We start from the raw sequence: 9471 nt of genomic DNA, 5'->3' as shown, positions 1-9471 counted from the left end.
TAGAACATATACTGAACAGTTGAAGTATAGAAGGCAAACAACTCACAGCAACTGCTTGAAAAATCAACAAGGAGAAAAACACAGGATTTTTGAGTCTGTTTCCCTCTGTCCCCAGCCCAGTTTCCAAGGAAGGTATCCAAAAGAACTGACATGCTTAGAGAGAATCTTGCATCTCCCCAGAGTTCACAGTACTCTGGAGAACAAGTCTAACCTCATTTCAATTGCAGAGAATACATCATTGCCTCTTATTGGGCCATCTTCCAGAGAATCTGGAATACGAAGGATCATGGTGGGCCCATTTGAAGTATCATAACGGGTATACATCACTATGCACTGAACAACAAAAGGTCAACTGGAAGACCTTCAAAGGGATCCAAGAAAATATCTATGTGGAATCCCAATAAGGCATGGTTAATCAAGGTGATTAGTGATCTCTACAGTTAAAGCCTTGTTTTGCTGACAACAGAAACCTAGTGATATCATTAAACAAACTTTAAATATCTGATTAACTGGAATGAATTACCATTAAGCCATTCCAATGATATATCAGCAAAATTGCCTGACTGGCTTACTGCTTAATGTTCCACTTATTTAACTTTTTATTAGTCTGTAAACTCCAAATTATCAGCAGCTTTTCCTTAATGCACATATCTGGCCTACTGCAACAGAAATTATAAGGTGCACAGGGTTTAATAGGTAATTATGGGGGTTGTTAAAAGGGAGGGTGCGGAAAATAAAACAAAAATAAATCACCTCTGCTTGTGACAAGAAGGGTGCAGTTTAGTTTCTTATGCACAGCACTTCGGCACAGCCTGGGCATTAAAGTTGGAACTCGATTAGTTTTGTCCCCATTTGACATTTTAATTGTTGATAATAAGCAAGGTTTATAACTTTCAGTTAAAATGTTTGGGAGGTGTGAGGAAATACCAGTTGGGCATAATGAAACCCATCCAAGTGCAGCCATGTGTTTTTACCTTGTTAGGTATGCGCCAGTAATGAAACATAACATTATTTCATGTCGTGTAAATCTAGCCAGTACCAGCAGGATAAATCACTTAATTACAACAGGTGCAGTACTTGGTAATCTCACTTTTGCAGTTCTAGAATTATTGCATCCAGCAGAGTTTAGAAATCATCTGCTCTATTTTATTTACAAACATGAATTATTTATCCGAAAAAGACTGATTCTTCAGCAGAATTTATCCTTGATAAATGTGGCCTGATTATCACATTACCAATGAATATTAATTTGCCTCCACTGTAATGAGAATAGTGACAAAGTTTTACTTGAAATGAAAGTTATTGCATTATAAATAGTCATGTTTGTTCCAAGCACGATTAGTATTTTTTTGCTGTGGGCAGGTAGTTATTAATTATCTTACATCAGCTTTCACGATAACAATTCTCGTTTATTTCTGGGAACACCCCAATTTCGTTTTGATAGCAATTTGGTCTGAGAAATAAATTTAGCTTTTGTGAACACATCCTCATCTTGAAATTATTTTTTTATTCCCCATTGCTGTGCTCCATCAACAAAGCAACATAACTATCTTTTGGTTTAGATTAGAAAAGTATTTACATATTACTCTGAATCCTGCCAGTCTTAACAGATTCTCCAAGTCAAAAAGTCAGAACATCTCTTTCTTGCAGCCAACTAATTTCTATTCTGCATGTGTAGTATTTTACAAAAGGAACAGGATCAAAACTCAATGAGATCTCCACACAGCTGGAGCTTGTGACAGCACAGAGACCAAAGACAGGAGGCTCCAAATACCCCATTGCAGCACAGACATTAAATATGCTATTTTTCCTAATTAAATTCCTTGGGCTTCAGTCCTGACAGGGAAGGAGGGGAAGTTAAATGTGAAATAAGTCAATTGTTCTGGATTGCATACAGTCATCATTAAATGACTGATGTGGGCAGAGATTGACAGTTTTCCTCCTGAGAACTCGTTTTAAACACCTGAATCTAAAACTGATGGCATTGCAACCTGGGTATCATTGACGATCTTTCAAGAAAGAATGTGCACAGAGACCGATGCAAAAAGATCTGATTTTATTTTTCATGCAGCCAGTGCTGAAAAATCAACGAAACGAAGATGAATTATCCTAACTGTAAGAGCCTTGTGTACCACTGAAAAATGTTTCTCCTCATGAGAATGAACAACGAAATAGAATCTATTTGGAGACGGAATTGAGCTTTAGTTTTTAATTTAAAAATCCCACCTATTTTGCATTTCGACAGAAACCAAGAGGATAAAGCTGCTTTCAGGCCATAAGTTATAATTTATGTGTCTGTAAATTATAGTAAGTTACAATTTTGCCTGTGCAATTTTTCTTTTATGTGCATTCGAGTACATTTTTATCACATCACTACTTTTGAAATGTATTTATCATGAGGAATGAAGACGGTGCTGTTTGATCTTGGTATTTTAATAAAGGATAATTCATGTTAACAGTAAAAAGCTGGTTTTACTCAAATTGCTTCATTTTGTATTTTTTCAGTGATGTTTTCCACCTGAAACTACTCAGTAACCATGGATCCAATACAATAACAAAATCTCCAAATGTCAAATAGGACTACAAAATTAGGGAAGGGGGCATCTTGAATTGTTCATGCTGACTCGCTACCACTACAATTAAATCAGCAAAGATTTGCTCACAAGGCACGGGAATTCATTTTTGGTTTGATGCATCTTATAGCCTTAAAGAGAATACTTCTTTCGGTCTATATCCATCAGCTATTGGATAATTATACAGCCCCAGCTGCAGGAAAAAACAGATGGCAAGTGAGCATTAGTAACGTAGGCTTCCTTCAGTCATGCAAGCATAACAATGGTTGCATATTTTCACATGGAAATTGCCATGAAATAACACAGAGAAGTAAAATTGGGCAACATTAAGATTCAAACAACAAACATTTTTTGTCATCCTTTTGGAGGTAAATTGACCCGTTGAACACCTTTGGTAGTACGTTCTTTTAAAAAACAAAATAATAAATGAAAAATAGACACACTTGCATCTTGCATATTCCAGAATCAAAGTGTTGGAATTCCTACAAGACACCAGGGGATAGATCTTCACTTTGTGCAATAGTGTAAAGCAGGTCAGCAGCCTGTTTTACACTATCACACAAAGTCAAGATCTACCCCCTCAGGAGTCTAAATCCCAGCCATGAATGATGTTCATTGTTGCCCACCCTCAATGGGTGCTTTTTTGAAGATCTCAGCTGGGCTGCTACATGAAGCACGTTGCAGTAGCTGAAACCTTCATCTCAAGGAGAGGGAACAACAGCAGCAGCAGTCTCGCCCTGCGGGGGCATACCTATTCTCAGCCCATTCAGAGGGTACTAATAGGAGCTGTGGAGAAGCCTGCAGAGAGCATCCTCTTCTCTTGCTGTGGAAACAGACAGGAGGGGGGAGGTCCTAAAGAGCAAAAAAAAGGGGGGAGAGTGGGAAGAATTACTTTTTTGGAATAACAGGTTACAATGTTGTGATCTAATCAATGGGTTTGTATGACGCCATAACTGGAGCAGAACGGGCCAACTGAGCCTTAAGTTTATATTAAAGCGTTGAAATTACATCATGCTACTGTTTTTGGAGGGTGAGGGGGGTTGGAATATGCATCACCAATTTTTAAATGTGAATAAGTTTGTAATTTGAATAATTTCTACCACTTTTTATATCCACATCAGATTTCTAACTTACTTGATGGGTTGATGGACGGCTAGAAGTAATGTTGTCTGAGGCCCACTATATTCGCAAAAGACAAGAACACTCACCCATGGCTTTATTATGATTGAATTGTTGAGAAGTAATTCTCAGGGACATTTTACATCCAATATATCTTGTGAAATAAAATAAAATTATAAGGAACAATGGGGGGAAAAATTGGATAAGGGCCGTTTTTGGGTGCGGGTAGCGTGATGTGCTATTACCCCACGCCCAATGACTCCTGCGCAGGCAGGACACAAGTTTCGGCCCGCCCGAGGACTCACCTGCAATCAGCGTTCCATTCTGGGCCTTGCACATGGAATCAATGCAATTCACACTTTCCACCACCAGGGGGAGCTCAATCTCTTAAAGGGAGGATGTTGCATCGAAATCTCCTGAAGGCAGCTGGTACCTTTTATTTGCTGAAAATAACAGTCTACACTCTGCGTGGAGTCTGAACAGAGATCAGATATCGCACACATAAAACACAGATGCAGGTCCCATCCCTATGTTTACACACTGATGAGTTATGTTAAAACAGTGAATAAAGGTTGCGCACTACTAAATCCCACATCCTCCAATCTGCATGGCAGACCTCACCAATCTGCCGAATTGGTATCAGGCCTGCAAGAGTGCATGCACCAAGGTTCTCTGCTGATGCACTAGTGGCCTTGGTGCAAGCGGTGAACAGAAGGAGGGACTTCCTATATCCGCAGGAGGGGGGTGGAAGAGGATCTCCAGACATATATTCAAAAGGCAGTGGGAGGCAGGGGGGGACGAAGTCAATGCCAGATGCACAGCATCATGAACATGGATGCAGTGCAGGAAGAAGTTCAATGCATTGGCATGAGTGGTCAAGGTGAGTGAGGTCAACTGTCAAGTGGCGTCTCCCACCAACTGCACCACGCACTGCACCCCCCATCCCCCACATATCAACAAACTCTTTTATCAGTACTCAGCTCTTCCAACCAGATGCTTCCTCTCACCCTTACACATTACTACAGTTTCAAGCCATCCACCCACATCTCACAGGCCGCACACAGTAGCTATTTAACCATGACAGACAAATCACCCAGTCACACGTCCAGCTTTCTTGCAGGAGAAGGTGGTGTGTATCAGGGGGCAGCAAGTTGCAGTGACATTTAGCCCCTTGAGCCTGTTCCACCATTCAATGAGATCATGGTGAACCTGTGACCTAACTCCATATAACCACCTTAGCCCCATTTCCCTTAATACCCTTGGTTCAAAGAAATCTATCAATCTCAGATTTAACATTCACAATTGAGCTAGCATCAACTGCCGTCTGCAGAAGAGCGTTCCAAAAGTCTCCCATCCTTTGCATGTAGAAGCATTTCCTAACTTCACTCCTGCATGTCCTGGCTCTAAATGTTAGGCGATATCCCCGTGTCCTAGTATTGGAGACGAGGTGACCTCCAAAAACAGTTACAAATGTCTCAGCAGCCAGAAGCAATAATCCAGCCACTAACCTGTAAATCCTGCATGGTCCCTATAAATAGCGCTGGTGGGAGGTCCTCCAGGCACTCTAAGACAAGTTCAGATGGTCGGGGTTAAGACTGTGCGTCGAGTTGAGCATTAATCCCAAAACGGTGTCTATCACTTTAAATTAGGGTTGCATACTGATTGAAGCCATTTTCTCCCTACTTTACATGACTCCGGGGTTCGTTATCTGCGCCCGCGCTACCTCCTATGCCAAGATGGCGTCCGGCGCACGTCACGCTGGAAACGTGAGTGCGCATCCAAGACGTCATCTTGGATGTCGGAAAGGCCCAATTTAGCGCCCTATATGTCATAATACCCCTTCAATATAATCAGTGTTACAATAAGTTGCCTATTGTACTAACATGACTCGGGTACAATGCTTTGTTTTCTCACTAAAAATTAATTACTACACTATTAATTACACAATTAATTATTCCAATGCACAGTAAATGGAATACATTTGAAATCCTGTGTTGCCTCAACTGCATAAAACAAAATTTATTCCATGAGTGAGGAGGGTCAGGTAACTCCTGAATAGCAAAGTCACCAAAAGTTAGAGGGCATCTTCACAAGTTGAAGAAAATACATATTTCAGTTCTCTATTGAGCATTCTATTTACACAATGTGCTTAATGTAGCAAAACATTAAAACTGAAATGTTGAATAAATGATACACTTGACAGATTATGTTATAAATTTATCACACAGACTGTACACCCACATTCTTTTAAAGATGTTTAGAAAATATTATTTTATGAAATGAACGAGGTAGATCGTCCATTGTTGCTGTATCCTCTTTTCTACAAATCCACAAATATACAGCCTAGGCAAATCATTTCCAAATCCCAGTGGGGGTAATTTTGACTGTGTGATAGTGTAAAACGGGTGATAGCGAATCCGCAGCCCGTTTTACATCTCCCGATTTTTATTTCCATTGACTTCAATCGGGAGAGATGTAAAATGGGCTGCTGATTTGCTATCGCTCATTTTACACTATCGCACAAAATCTAAATTACCCACAGTATGTCCACATTTCACTCAGTGCTAATGTAGCTTTTCCCCTTATATGAAGGCTGATGATAAACAAATTCTGTGTTTTTCCTGCCCCACTGCTTATAGGATTACATTATGTACCTTCAGACATCAGTCATAGTCCCCAGATTGGGAAGCAGGATCAATAGTAAATGAACTACTGCAATAAAACAAAAACTTCTTAAAAGCAAAGGAATGAAAGAATATATTTCTATTCCTCATTTCAACATTTGCTGCTCAAAGAATCACAGAATATAACCTCATTCTTATAAGTTTTAAAAAGTTCCCAACATGGATTTATTTTTATTTTTCTTGTGACTGTGAAACAAGCTTTTAGAAAATTTAATCCAAAACTGGTAAATTGATGAATTAAGTGAACAATTAAAAATAATACTCGGGCACAATGCAGGATGAGTGTCTAATTACCAACCCAGAAGACTTAAAGTGAAAACACTTGCAATTAACTTTGATTTTATGATGTCCACTCTGAGCAATGACTTCATTTGCACAACCATTAGCCTCTGTGTAAATACTTAGCATCATAAAACAAACTATGTGTTTCATTGTTAACAAAAAGAAAAATTAACAACTGCTGCACAACGGCCTAGGAGTTTCCAAACCCCAATATCATTACAAAACAAGGTTTCACATTCAGAAAAACGTATATACGAGATGTGCAATCAAATTTGCCATGGCTAATATTTGTTGTAATCTAAATGTATAATGTCTAAAACTTGCTTTCACATTATAAGCAACATTATAAAAAACTACAGTGAAGATGTGCTTGAGCTATCTGTGAACATATCTTTTCACATTTAAACTATGAATTAATTAAGTTATTTCAACTGCAAGTGTAATAATAAATAAGTGATGCAGTGTTCTACATGTTGATAATATTTTGCAGTCCCCAAAGTTATAGATGTTGCCAATTAGTAAACTCAGTATAAATTCAGCTTTGAGAAAAATAATCTGGTTAAAAGCACTGAGTTCTCCCTTCGCAATGAGGTTAGTTCAATTTTCACTTCAGCAACATTCAGAAATGGACAAGAATGATCCACATTTTTGTTAATTCTGTCCATGCTGGAGGATTAAATGCTACATGCTACACAAATCATGTCATGCTTAAACGCATGGTGCTGAAAGATACAGTGCTGGCAAACAGCATTACAGCTGTGACAGAGGTCAAGCCAATGAGCCAGCAAGTCAATGCATTGAGGTGGATGAGAGCAAGGCAAAGCAACACAGCAGATCCAAGAAAGGGAATAATTTTTGCTTAGGAACTGACAAACAAAATGATGGTTCCATACTAAGGTGCTGAAGGAAACACGAGTTAAATGTAAAATATTAAGAGATTAGTGTTTGAAAACATTGATGGAAGCAATTAAAACAGACAGGGTGGAGAAAAGTCAGAATCTCTTTCTTTCTTTACACTTGAAATCTCATGTTGGATTATTCATACAGCTGGTTTTAAAGACATGAAATATTATATTTTTAAATAGTAGTTACTGAATTAGAGTCTGATGACATCTTTCCCCAGTTTTATGCTATTTTTTTCCTCCTCCTCTCCCCCCATATGTGTGCATTGACCTGTGCCCCCATCATCCCTTTGCTCTATAATATTGAACCTTCGTATGCAAATCATCACTTTATGAGGTTGAGTGAACTACGACAATGACCATTAGAACCGTTTCAAACGCCTGATATTTTCTGATATGAAGTCCTCATACCCAAAAGATACAACATTTATTCGTGAGAAACTCCTCAGCACCCTTCCATTGAAGATATTTAATGTAGAGATTACATATTTCTACACATTTCAACTACTTTTGCAGACTATTACCTTTTTAATCTATTTTTTTCCATATGTAAACAAAGCAATTTTATTTTATAGAAAAGAACTATGTATTGCAATAGCCTTTATTTTACTGTACTTCTAGGAATTCTAGATGCCTAATTAACAATTGGCTAAAGACCTCTCTAGCTGTTTTTCAAATATAAATTGCCAATGAAGGGAGGAAAGGCACCTAAATTAGGAGAATTTTGATTTTCACACATATACATTTTTAATTTGCTGCCAAAATTCGACGAATAACATTTCTGCAAAAAAATTCTTAAAAGTTTAAAAATATGTCTTATGATGTTGTTTGACACTGACAAACGGAAGTTAGTGGTCAGAGGTTTTGTTAGTATGGTTGTCAGATACCTGAAGGATGGCGATGTGTGTGATGAAAACATAAACTTGCCTTAAAGAATGAAAATGATAATTACGCAAGCGTGCATCCAAACATTCACCGCGTGTATAATGTTACAAATGAAAGAGAAATCTTTGCAAAATGAATGGTATAAAATTCTGTCATAAAATTACGTTGCATAAATATAGCAACAGTTATTGATACTGTTATCATGAATGGGGCATCCAAGTATCTAGTTAGCAGTAAACAGACAAAAATGCAATAGATTTCAAATTTCCAGATCTGCCACATGGCATAAAAGTAAATATTAAAACATGTATATGTACATTTTGACTGCTGAAAGTGTAGTTTCCACCTCACAGCTAAAAATAAAAGGACTTTCAGTCTGACATTACATATTACAAACTAACAACTTCAATTCATAAACTTTAATTTCCCCTTTCATTGATGTCTAGAATTTTTGAAATATTGCAAGATATGGAAAACTGCTTTTTAAATGAGACTTGCCTGAATGAATTGTGCAAAAGGCTTTAATTTAATAGTATTCGACAACAGCGCAGCGAAGAAGAAGTTGAAAGATTAAAAAAGAACAGATGAGGAATTTTTAAAAAATCTCCCATCTAACAGACACTTCAGGACTTGCTTGGTGACATATTATTAGCACAATTGTTTCAGGAAACTAATGAAGCAGCAGCCTCCTCTCGGAGTTAAAATTTAATAACCCATTTCAAAATAAATTATGTTTCAAAAACAACTTGACACATAAATTTTCATATATATATTAAAAAGTATACTGATACTGGGTATCTTTTTAATTCAACATCACTATTCCCATCAAACTTTAACAAAATAACAGGACTAAAGAATATGAATTATTAGTGCAGAGAATATAAATTCTCCTTACCTGCTGTAGATACATAAAAGTCAAGGCACAAGAGAGCTGGGGACACATGCCTACGTTGGGCAAAGCGACACAGGTTGCACCCGTCAGAGGATGCTGCATTCTGTTACTCTGGGGTCTGGAAAGAACCAGCG

This window comes from Heptranchias perlo, chromosome 22, assembly GCF_035084215.1.
Source record: "Heptranchias perlo isolate sHepPer1 chromosome 22, sHepPer1.hap1, whole genome shotgun sequence".
Lineage (NCBI taxonomy): Eukaryota > Metazoa > Chordata > Chondrichthyes > Hexanchiformes > Hexanchidae > Heptranchias > Heptranchias perlo.
This window is presented reverse-complemented; position numbering follows the sequence as displayed.